This window comes from Tympanuchus pallidicinctus, unplaced genomic scaffold, assembly GCF_026119805.1.
Source record: "Tympanuchus pallidicinctus isolate F22 unplaced genomic scaffold, pur_lepc_1.0 scaffold22, whole genome shotgun sequence".
Lineage (NCBI taxonomy): Eukaryota > Metazoa > Chordata > Aves > Galliformes > Phasianidae > Tympanuchus > Tympanuchus pallidicinctus.
In genome coordinates, this window is record NW_026294739.1 from 3,427,557 (window position 1) to 3,438,903 (window position 11,347).

The following is an 11,347-nucleotide window of genomic DNA, read 5'->3' on the forward strand; positions in this document are numbered from 1 at the left end:
TAGGAAAAGATGACTTGAGTCACTCTTCTGACGCTGAGTCCCAAGGCATCCCAGCCCCATGGGTACAACTAAGAAAGTTGTTCATGGCTCCTAGACCTGATCTCTGTTTTGTGCTGAGGCAAACACACATGCCTGACAAGTCAAAATCCATCAGTTAAGTGACCCAGTGGCTCCTAGAGCCCATTGGGTTCCTCCTACAGATTTCCTTGGTGAGATTTTTGAAGGCTCCAGCTAACGCACAGGCAGAAATCATGAGAGGGAAATGCTTGGCTGAAGCAGTCAGGACAGTGCCCAAGGGCAAGCTTGAAAGGTACTGACAGATCTCCATGGTGCATGTCATGTTTCACCTGGCTCTGCGCTCCAATTTAATAAGTTGCTTGGTTTCCCAGGGACTAATATTAACTGAACAAACTATTTAATTTTGCTGATTAATTAACACAGGAAAAAAGATCTGACCTTGCCGTGGAGATAATAGTGTTCCTCCTGTGCCCTCACAAGAGGATGGTTTAATTTGGTGACCCCAGAGCAGCTCAATCATCACTGGATGCTGAATGCAATGGCAAAATCCTCTTTCCTGAGGGGAACGTGGATGACCCTGGGTGAGCAGAACACACAGAAAAGGGATTATCTGTTTTATACAATCAGTAGATCAAGAGATAATAACAGTGCAAAGACATCTTGAAGTACATGTCTGACTCCATGTACGTTGGCCATCCATATGCCAAGAAATTGCAATCAGAAGCACTGGTCTGTCAAAGCTGAAAGTTAAAAAAAAAGCAGAGAAAACTTTGCCTTTTGTTCTGGGGTGATCACAGCAAAGCAGGCAGGACCAGGGATATTGCATTTTTGAAATTATGTGAGGCTGTGGAAGGGCATAGAGTCTGCTCTGCTGTGTTTTGGGACCCCACCCAAAGCCCTTGGGTGGATTTATGACCCACTGACCTGTCACAGGTGTTCTACTAACTCGAGATGCCTGCAGATAGGCACAGGAACGAAGGCTGCTTCTTAACTTTGAATTGGGTTTTAGTCATGAGCCAGAGGGCTTCCAGCACCTTCTCCTGATTTATTTGGTATTGGCACTATACTTGGTGGCACCTCTGCCCCCAGCAGGGCTGGTGGTGCTCCACCTCCACAAGCACCTTCTTTTCTTAGTTTTTCTAAATTCAAAGTCATTTACCCTTTCAAACTTGCGCTTTGAAGTCCAATAGCCATCCACCATTTCACCTTACTATTCCTGACTGAGATTCAATGACTTCTTCAGGGCAGCACCAAATAGGCTGAGACGCTGTAATGCTATAACAAGATGACAGTAACAGGGTGGCAAAGTCCTTAGCTACATAAACTGAGAACGAGCCCAAATACAGCAGCCACAGATGAAGAAATAAAGGAAAAGAGCTGCTTACCTCCCCAAGTGCTCAGGTAGGCAGGAACCTCCTGCAAGAGATACCCTCACCTCCACTGCCAGCCTTAAATGAGGTCTGGGAAGGGAAGGATCCTGGCTCCACCCTTCCAGTCACTCAGGTACATTGCATGCACCTGAGCTCCCCTGGGTTGGCCCTGCCTTCCACCAGGTGCTCAATCACTGCTTCAGGCTGTGATTAGCATTTCCATTACAGATGCCAACACCCTCCTCCCCAGCCCAGGTCTCTCTCCTGTTCTGTTATGATACTGGATAGAATAGGGTGGGGAAACACAATACTGGATGTGTTTTCAGTGTGTGATCTGATGGTACAACTCCCTCACCATCCCTCCAAACCTGCTATGATCTCCTCGTAATAAATTCTACACTAAAGCTGGTTGAAAACATTTCAAATGAATGCTGTGGGTTTTTTTTTTACCCATGGGAAAATGCAGTCGGACTGAAATCAAAACATTTTGAAGGGAACATGTTGATTTTGACTGGGAAGTATCAAAACAGATTGTTTCAACTTTCTCATTTTGTTTTGACAGTTTCAAAGCGTTTCGTTTCCATGAGGTAAAAACATTCGGGTTTGAATTTGTCTTAGTTTTGTTTTGACTTTCGCTCCCCTGGAGAACAATGTAGTTTTCCATGAAAAGCCTGAATAAAAGCTTCTGTAAGCTCCAAAACATTGTGCTGGAAATGTTTCAGCACTTCTGGAGCACCCAAGGCAGTGCTGCAGCCCTCCTCCTCTGACTGGTTCCAACCCATTGCAGTCACCAGAGAAGAGAAGCACAATCCAGCCAGATCAAGGTAAGATGGCATCCAGCAGAAGACTCAAGCAAACCGTAAGGGCAAGGCAGCACATCCTCCTTCAGAAGATGGAAACAAATGAAGTGATGGCTCCTCTTCCTCGACCTACCTGTTGCACAAGCTGCTGATTCATTTCCCTGTGATGTTCATTATGGTTCTATAAAGCATGGAAAAAAAGTCAGTCGGTAGCATGAAAAGCCCCGAGCATTAGAAGATTTGATTTCCTGGGTGCATTTTCAGTCCTGCTTCCCAGCCACTGGGGAGGAAGGGTGTTTGCCTCCTGAGTGCAGCCATTCAATTCAATTAAAAAATTAGGTTTACTTCCAAAGCGGTTTGCCATCTGCATCTTAGCCATGTCTGAACGTGCTGGATTGCTCTGGGAGAGGTGGTGAGGGCTGAGTGACCTGCCAGCTCCATTTCAGCTCTGCTGTCAGCAGGGCTCTGCTCGTGCGCCTTGCTGTCTCCTCTACTGTTGACATTTACAGCAGTTTTAGTGTTTTGGAACTTCCTTCTAGCAGATGTGATTAAATCTGTCCAAGAGGTTAACGGGTTCTTGGGGGAAGGAAAGATTCCATCAGCTTTGCTTCTCCAAAAATCAAAGGATCACAGGGATCCATAAGGGGAGAGAGGAGGTCTGCTGGGTGCTGGTTGCTGGGTTGAGGTGCCCCAAACTGTAATGCAGTGGGTGACAGAGGGCAGTGGGGAAGACGGGAACCCCAAAAGATTGCACAGGGCCCCTGATCACAAGCACAAAGATTTCACACATCCAGCTTCTTCCCAGAGACCTCTGAGCACCTGGAGGTTTGCCCATGGATCATTTCATAGGTCCAATCCAGCACCTTATCCCACACGGCTGAGATCAATGGGTCAGATGGTGTAGAAATGTTTTATGAATACATTAAGAGGGTGATATCAGCTGGAGTCTATTAAAACAAGTCTATATCCTGGCCTAATAACTTCTCCGCACTGTGATTAGAAGCCAGGTCTCTGCGTGCAGCTTGGAGCTGACCCCATGGCCACCCCTCTGCCACCCACTGTGGGACCTGGCGTCCCTAAGAGCGAAGCACCACAGAGCAATTGCAGTGCAAAACCACATCACCACGTAGGAAAAGCTGAAATACGAGAGGGAGAGAGCAAAAGAGCGGGGCAAGGGGCAGGGTGGGAAATCGATGCCTCATTGAGCTTTTGTTCTGGTCTAGTGAGAGCCCAGGATCACTTGCAGGAGCTCCCACAAGTTTGTAAACACCTTTACTTGTAGTTTTCTGTTTGACTTTGTTCAAACTGGAGGGTATGAATGCGTTCCTGTAGCTAGCTGCTGATTCTGCTACTTCTCCAAAGAGAAATGGCTTCGCCTTTTCTCGTGCGTGCCTCATAAAATAGGGATTAAGAGCATTTTTTTTAAAACACAGTTTTTGTAATAGTGCAGCCCCAAACCCCTTCAATCAGCAAACTTTAGCACGACTTGACAGACTAAACTGCCATTCCTTAACCCACAGGACAAGAAGTGCCATTTGCACACGGTTGAGTGGCGAGCAGGAGAGATTCATGTCGCTCGCTAATTGCCTCTGGCTCTACGCCATCACACAAACACTGCGGCACCCGCTGCACTTCTGCTCCCGATTCCATCTCTGCAAATGTCTTTTGCTGTATTTCAATGACTCGGGGGTGCTGGATTTCTGTGAAAAAGGTGGCTAAGGAAAGGACAAGTGGAGATAGAGGCACCACGGAGAGCTTGTGGTGCACAGCTTGGGCTCCTCTGGGTTCACACTGAAAGTGAGGAATGTCCACATGCAAAATGCTTAACTTTTAACATAACATGGAGCTTTAAAGGTCATCAAGTCCAACTCCTCCACAACGAACAGGGACACCTACAGCTCCATCAGATGCTCAGAGCCTCGTTCTGCTTGACCTTGGGTGTCTCCAGGGATGGAGCAATCTCTCTGGGCAATCTCTGCCAATGCCTTACTAGATGTCAATCTCCTCGCCTCACCCAGGGCTTCCAATTCTATCAGAGTTGCCCACAGAGGTTTGGGAGATAGGAGCCAGAACTTAGGAAGGACATATGCCATGTGTGAGAGGCTTTCAGCATCCAGGGGTGGATACACAAAGTGGACACAAGTCATGCAACCCCCGACAGCAGTGGGGGGGTTGCACCCCAAATTATCCTGGTGCTGAGCTGGGGTCAACTACGCCTCATTTCCCTGCCTCTAACCCCTTGGGCTGGAGGCCACAGGAACAACTCCTCCAATTCCTGCCCACATTGAAGAGCATTCCAGAAAAAACAAGGGGAAATGAGCCTTGTGGGCTCAGGGCCAGAATCTGCAGCAGATCACATAGGCGAGGGTTGTGAACGCTCAGGGTGACCCAGAACACTGAGCAGCCCTCCTGGAAATCACAGGGAGCAGGGTGGGAGCCCACCTGAGCATCTGTCCATTGGGGAGGAAGGTGAAGGTGTCAGTAGCGGTGGGGATGTGGAGGGATATGCAGTGATATCACTGCCAGGCTCCGCAGCCTTCACAGGACAATCCTAATGTTTTATGCACTCCTTCACTCTGCAAATAACTTTCAAAAGGTAATTGAAGGTCTTAGGATGATTCTTCCTAAAGAACTGTGCTGCATTTCCAGTTATCTGCGCAATCTCCTTCAGAGCCACATAACAGAAGCTGTAGTCATGATAAACTTAATCTGTTCATTTCTCCGGGGCAGAATCCTGTAAATAAGAGACTCATTTCCCTCTCTTTCTCTTGTTTGTTTTGTCATTCTTGTGGACAGGATGATAGATTTTTATTTCCTGTACCCTTCCGTTTCATTGATGGCCTTTTGCAAAGAAATACTGCTTTCATGGATTTTCTTTGAATAGACTTAATTGAAACGATGGCAAATGTCACGACTTGAAGTGCAGGATATGAAGTATGAATATACTTGCATATATACACTTCTGACAATACAAAATCTATGATTATGTAGCTTGCATTGTGATTGCCTAACATCAGCTCTAAACGCTGATTTCGGTATACTGTGTGCTGTGTACCCTGCAGGCAAAACAGCACATACAGGAGCTAAACTAGGAAGAATTAGGATTTGGCAAGTTTATTTAAATCTATGGCGGATCTAATTGGCCACGAATGCTATGAAGATCACGTCAAACTGTCAAACTGAGTGACAAGCTGGGGGAACGTTCACGGTGAGAGCAGTAGCACAGGACAGATAAAGCCACAGCAAGAGAGGGTCTGCAGGAAAGACACTCCCCAGAGCCCTTGTGCTCCGTGCCGTGGTACCCACTGACCCACTGCTTCCAGCCAATGCTTTAGCATCACCCAGTTTAGCATCTATATGGAGGCAGAAGCAAGAACACACTTTGAGCTGTAGGGACAGATTGGCATCTTTCAATCTGGGTGCATGGGATGGAAGACAATCTTCTTACTCCCACCCTGGATTGTTTTGGATTTTGTCACTTTCAGCTCACAGCTTGCACTCGTTCAGGAGGATAGCACAGAAATAGCATCCGGATCCTGCAGCCGGGCTGTCTTTCTTATATTTCTGGAGAAAATGAAGTGGGCAGAGAGAGGTGTGCAGTGGCACAGAGGATTAATGAGAGGAGCTGTCAGTCACTTGGCTGGACAGGGAGAGACTTCTCCATCCTGCCAAGGCCCTGGGCTGCCTCCTATCAGAGATGTGTTTCTGGTAATGAGCCTTGCCCAAATTACTAGGGACAGTCTGAGTGTATGTGACTGCATCTGAGCAAGTCTCCCTCCTACTGTAATAATAAGGGCTGGATAGCTGAGGTTCAGTGAAAGTGGATTTAGAAAAGTGCCAGCTCTTCCTCCAGATTAATGCATTAAGCCATGTTTTTACGTCTTGGACTAATTATCATTACATTGAAACTTTTTCCTGAACAGTTCAAGTCTTTAATAGGCTTCCTTTTGTTTTCAAAGGAGGATGTATCTCTCTCTTATGGATTAAAACCTGTACAAATGTTTCAAGTCTCTGCTTTTTTGGTGTTTTGTTTTTTTTCTAACTGCTTAAGAGAATAATAAGCTTTAATAATAAGCACAGCAGATTTGTGCATGAGGGAAAGTAGATTTATCTCTGCTATCAAGTCTCTCAACGCTGCTTGCTGCATGCAAGGAGTCATGGGGAGGGAGAAGGACTGGAGCTGTGGTGGTAACATTCACTGAGAGCAAATGTGAAATGATGTGTATACGTGGGATACAGCTACACTTTCATGTGACCAATATTCTGCTTTCTCTCCCCCTTAGCAAACTCTCCTAAGCCAAGCACACCCATGACATTTCATCCATTGCCACCATAGGGTCCCTCCAGTTACATTTTACCCCAAACAAAAGACAAAACCCTGAATGACTTTTACATAAATTATCATGACAATTTGTCATGATTCCAACCCACTCAATGCAGTCTGACCTCTCTGTATTCAGGCACTGCTCCCTCTTCTGTACCCAGCAATTAGCCCTGCTGTGCCCTGTTTCGGGGGGACAGCTGGCAGGAGCATCCAGAAGCCATGAGATGTTCCACCAGTGGTGCTTCTGGGGCTGTGGAACAAATATGTTTATCTGAGAAGGAAACCTAATACAAGATAATCACTTTATTTACAGGAACACACCATGGCGTTGCTGGCATTGGGAGCACAGCTGCTCCCTCCAGCAGGAATAACCATCCTTATGGGGGAGGCACAAAGGAGAAGGGCAGATGTAGAGGCTGGGAGCTGCTGGGCGATTGCAGGATTGTCAGCAGACACCAGGAGGGAGGAGGAGCCACTCTCTATCCTCAAAGAGGGGGTTGAACGCTCCTTCAGCAACACAAGACCCTTGCACAATCACAGTTTGGCTTGGCCCCTCCCAAGGCTCTGGAGCTGCTGTGACTCCCTTGCTTTCCACAGCCTGCAAAGCAAATCATGTCTGGAACTGCAGCAGGGAAAGCTGGTCTCACACAGAGACGGAATGCTGCGTGCAATGTGTTCACAGCATCATACAGCCCCTCAGACTCTGCCATTCATCTGCAGAAGACAGCAAACATTGGCACTGCCAGCTGGCAGAGTGTGCCTGAGGGAAGCAGACACTCCACTCGTCCAACCTGGTGCAGGAAGGCTGAGCACATCAGTGTGTGCAGGCACACTGCTATCCAGCTCTGATGGAGACTTGGCCGTGGGTAATTCATGACTAGAAGGCCAGCAGCACGTCCTGGTGCAGGCAGAGCAGCTGGAACACCTGTGGGCTCGAGGTGGAGGAAAGCCTGCATGCCCACAGCCCTTCCTGACCTGTCTCCATTGCTCCTGATGTGACTGCAGTTCTCGGAGCTTGGCAATGAGCCTTCTGCTCTCCCAACCTGTATTATGGCTGAGCACCATAGAATCGTAGAATCATGGAACTGAGTTGGAAAGGACCCTTTAAGGTCATCAGGCCCAACTTCCCTGCAGTGAGCAGGGACACCTGCATCTCAATCAGCTGCTCAGAGCACCATCCAGCCTGACCTTGAATTTCTCCAGGAAAGGGGAATCCACTATTTCTCTGGGCAACCTGTGCCAGTGCCTCACCACAGTTAATGTGAAAAACTCTTTTTTATATCCAATCTGAATCTCCCCTCTTTGTGTTTGAAACCATTTCCCCTATCGCAGCAGACCCTGCTAAAGCCTATTCTTACAGCCGCCCCCCCCCCCAAGAGACTGGAAGGCTGCTCTCAGGTCTCCCCAGAGCCTCCTCATCTCTGTGCTGAACAGCCCCAGCTCTCAGCCTGACCTCGTAGGTGAGGTGTTCTGTCCCCTGGATGATTTCTGTGGCCCTCCTCTGGATGCAGTTCTGTACTGAGAACACAGTGCTCCAGGTGAGGTCTCACCAGTGAAGAGCAGAGAGGCAGGATCTAGACCTAGACCTGCTGACCACGCTTCTTTTGATGCAGCCCAGGATACGGTTGGCTCTGTGGGCTGCTAGGACACAGTGCTGGCTCATGACAAGCTGCCATCCATCAGTACCCCAAGTCCTTCTCAGCAGGGCTATGCTCCATCCTTACAACTCCCAGCTTATAGTGATTATAGAAATTGCCACCACACAAGTGCAGACCTCACACTTGGATTTGCTGAATCTCATGAGTTTCACCTGGGCGCACTGCTCAGCCTGCCCAGGTCTCTCTGAATAGCATCCCATCGCTCAGGTGTGTCAACCACACCACACAGCTTGCTGTCCTCTGCCAACTGTGAAGGTGCAATCCCACTTTTGATGGCATTGGTGAAGATGTTATCAAGCATTGCGCCCAGTACTGACCCCTGAGGGACACCACTTGCCCACGATCCATTCCTCTGATGGAAGTGAGGGAGAGCTGCTCCAGCAGGCTGCGGGCTTCCAAGAGCAACCCTGCAAACAAGAAGGGCACAAGGAAATATGAGTCTGAGAAGAAGGTGAAAGAAAAACCCTTGTGTTGGAAGGAAGACCTCACCCAGGGCTGCAAGAGCAGCAAATCCAGTGCTTTGCTCCTGGAGCCCGTGTGCAGGGAGAGCCTTAGAGTCCAAAGACTGCACAAGTTTGGGCAGATGTTTTATAGTGATGTGGAAAGACACATCTGTGGCAGCAGGGGGACTCCCTGCCAATTTACAAATCCTTGCTCTAAGCCCTGGAGGTGTAGAGTTTCTCAAAGAAACCATTGTCAGAATTTGTTTAACTGTATTTTTTTCCTAATCTAGTTCTTATTGATCCCCCCTATGAAACAAAAGAACATGTAATCTGCTTTTCTATATATCACAGACTGTTAAAGGTCATCTAGATACCTAGATCAAGCCAAAATATGAATTATGGCTGGTGTTTTGAACATAAAGATGGAAGATATCTGTTACAGACAGGGACAGAAGAGGAGGATATTATCAACATATTTTAGTTTTATGGCAAGGCAGAGAAAAACCCTGAGCAAGTACCCTACATAATTTAATGGACCCAACTTTTCGCCTCCCTTCCTGGAGCTCAGTTGAGTTCCTTAAGCTTCACATCAGGAACTGTTTTTCCTTTCTGAGAATGACTCAGAGCTGGAGTCAGCTTGTCCTCACCATCAGCTCCGAAAGCAGAAGACATGCACTTTCCAGACTGGGAAGGAGAGGTTAAATGCCAGATGGCGACAGCTCCTAGACCATAGAGTTTATGAAGGCTGAGAAAGCATGGATAATTTATGATTTCATTTTGGAAGAGGAAAGTATAGTCACTGTAACTAGATGCTTCTTGCAGGATGACACAGTGGGGCTGGCAAAGCATCCTCTCACCCCCTGGTGAGGTGCCAATGGCCAGAGGGATCTCTTTGGCCATGAGCCCTGCAGCTCTTCCATTCACCCTACCCCCAACGTGACAGAATAGGGCTGTATGGCAGCTACATTTGAACTCGTAAGTTGTTCCCTCAGAAAATCAGAAAGTACTGATTTTGGCAGATGGAGTTTCTGAAGAGTCCTCGGGATGGCTTTTCTTTTGCAGTTTATCCTAGTATGTTGTTTCCTTGAGGCAGGGAAATCCTGCTGATATCTGCCAACCTTCCTGACCTGCCCTGCAGAGAAGGGCAAATTGTAGTGTGACTAAAATAAGTGATGGGCTTCTTTTCCCAGTTCCTTTTCCCTTTGATTGCAAAGACCCCAGACATTTCTGAGACTGGATTGCTGAGTACTGAGGTGAGAAAGGCCTTCTTAGAGAGAACGAGTCATGAAACACAATGCAGAGCTATTGGGCAGAACAACAGGAAAGAGGAAGGTTATTAAACAGGCAGAAATTCAGGCCATGTATGGCTCCAGATATTAGCAGGTGGTAGGAATAAAAGTTAATGAATGCAGAGATATATGTGGTGCCTCCTGATGTATTGAGATGAAAACATGTAGTCTATGTAGTCAAGTAAAACATTTACATCTGTCTGTTCTCCAGGAACTTTTGGAAAGATACTTCTGCTTGTGTTTTGTTGAAAGAGAAGCCAGACTGCATAAAAAATCGTTAGGAACTGTTTTTTTATTATCATTATTTTTATTATTATCTGTGATTTTTTCCCCTCATGCTAATGATTCCCAGACCTTTCTAAACCAAACAATAATAGCTGGGGGGAGAGCTGAAGGGATCTCTTCCTTTGCCAGTGCTGAGCTACAGAGCATCTAATCACAACCAGGAGATGGGAAGCAAGCCCAGAGCCCTTCAATGTCCAGTTCCTGGGAAGAGAGAAAGAGGGAGGGAGGGAAGGAAGGAAGGAAGGAAGGAAGGAAGGAAGGAAGGAAGGAAGGAAGGAAGGAAGGAAGGAAGGAAGGAAGGAAGGAAGGAAGGAAGGAAGGAAGGAAGGAAGGAAGGAAGGAAGGAAGGAAGGGAGGAAGGGAGGAAGGGAGGAAGGGAGGAAGGGAGGAAGGGAGGAAGGGAGGAAGGGAGGAAGGGAGGGAGGGAGGGAGGGAGGGAGGGAGGAAGGGAGGAAGGGAGGGAGGAAGGGAGGAAGGGAGGAAGGGAGGAAGGGAGGAAGGGAGGAAGGGAGGGAATTAAAACAAAATGTCTAATGCAGTTTGGGTCTGCCGTATCCAAACAGGAATCAAAGCTGTGCACACCTATAGGAGCTGCCAGCAGAACCCTTCCCTTTGCATATATAGACTAACGAGCAGGAAAACCGTGCTGGAGCAGAGCAAAGGCTGTACAAAGTTTTCTACAGCAACCTGAGCCCCAAATGTGCTGGTATCCCTGGAAAATCCCCCCCCCCTTCCTATTCAAGAATAACAGGATAACAACAGTGAGCAGAAGCTCATTCAGACAAGCAGCAGGAGATTGCTTCCTCTGTGTGCTGTCTGTGCCAGAAGGTACAGTGACTACTAGCAGTCCGTATGGGCTCAATGGCAGATGGGACAAGAGCAGAAATCAGGGCCATGAGAGGACCTGATGGCCAAGGGAGGGTCAAGAGCAGGTCAAGGAAATGGAAGGCAGCTGATTCAACAGGTTGAGTGACAGCCTTGGGGGGGAAACAAGCACTTAAGAATACCAGATTGGATCCTCTGTTAGTGATGTCCAACATCTCAGGGCTCATTTGGAGCTTGGCACCAAGCGGAGGGGAACGCCTAAGGCATGCACGACTATTTATGCAGCTGGAGAAAAGACAAAATCCTCCATTTACTGCATCTCCGGCTGCTAGGGA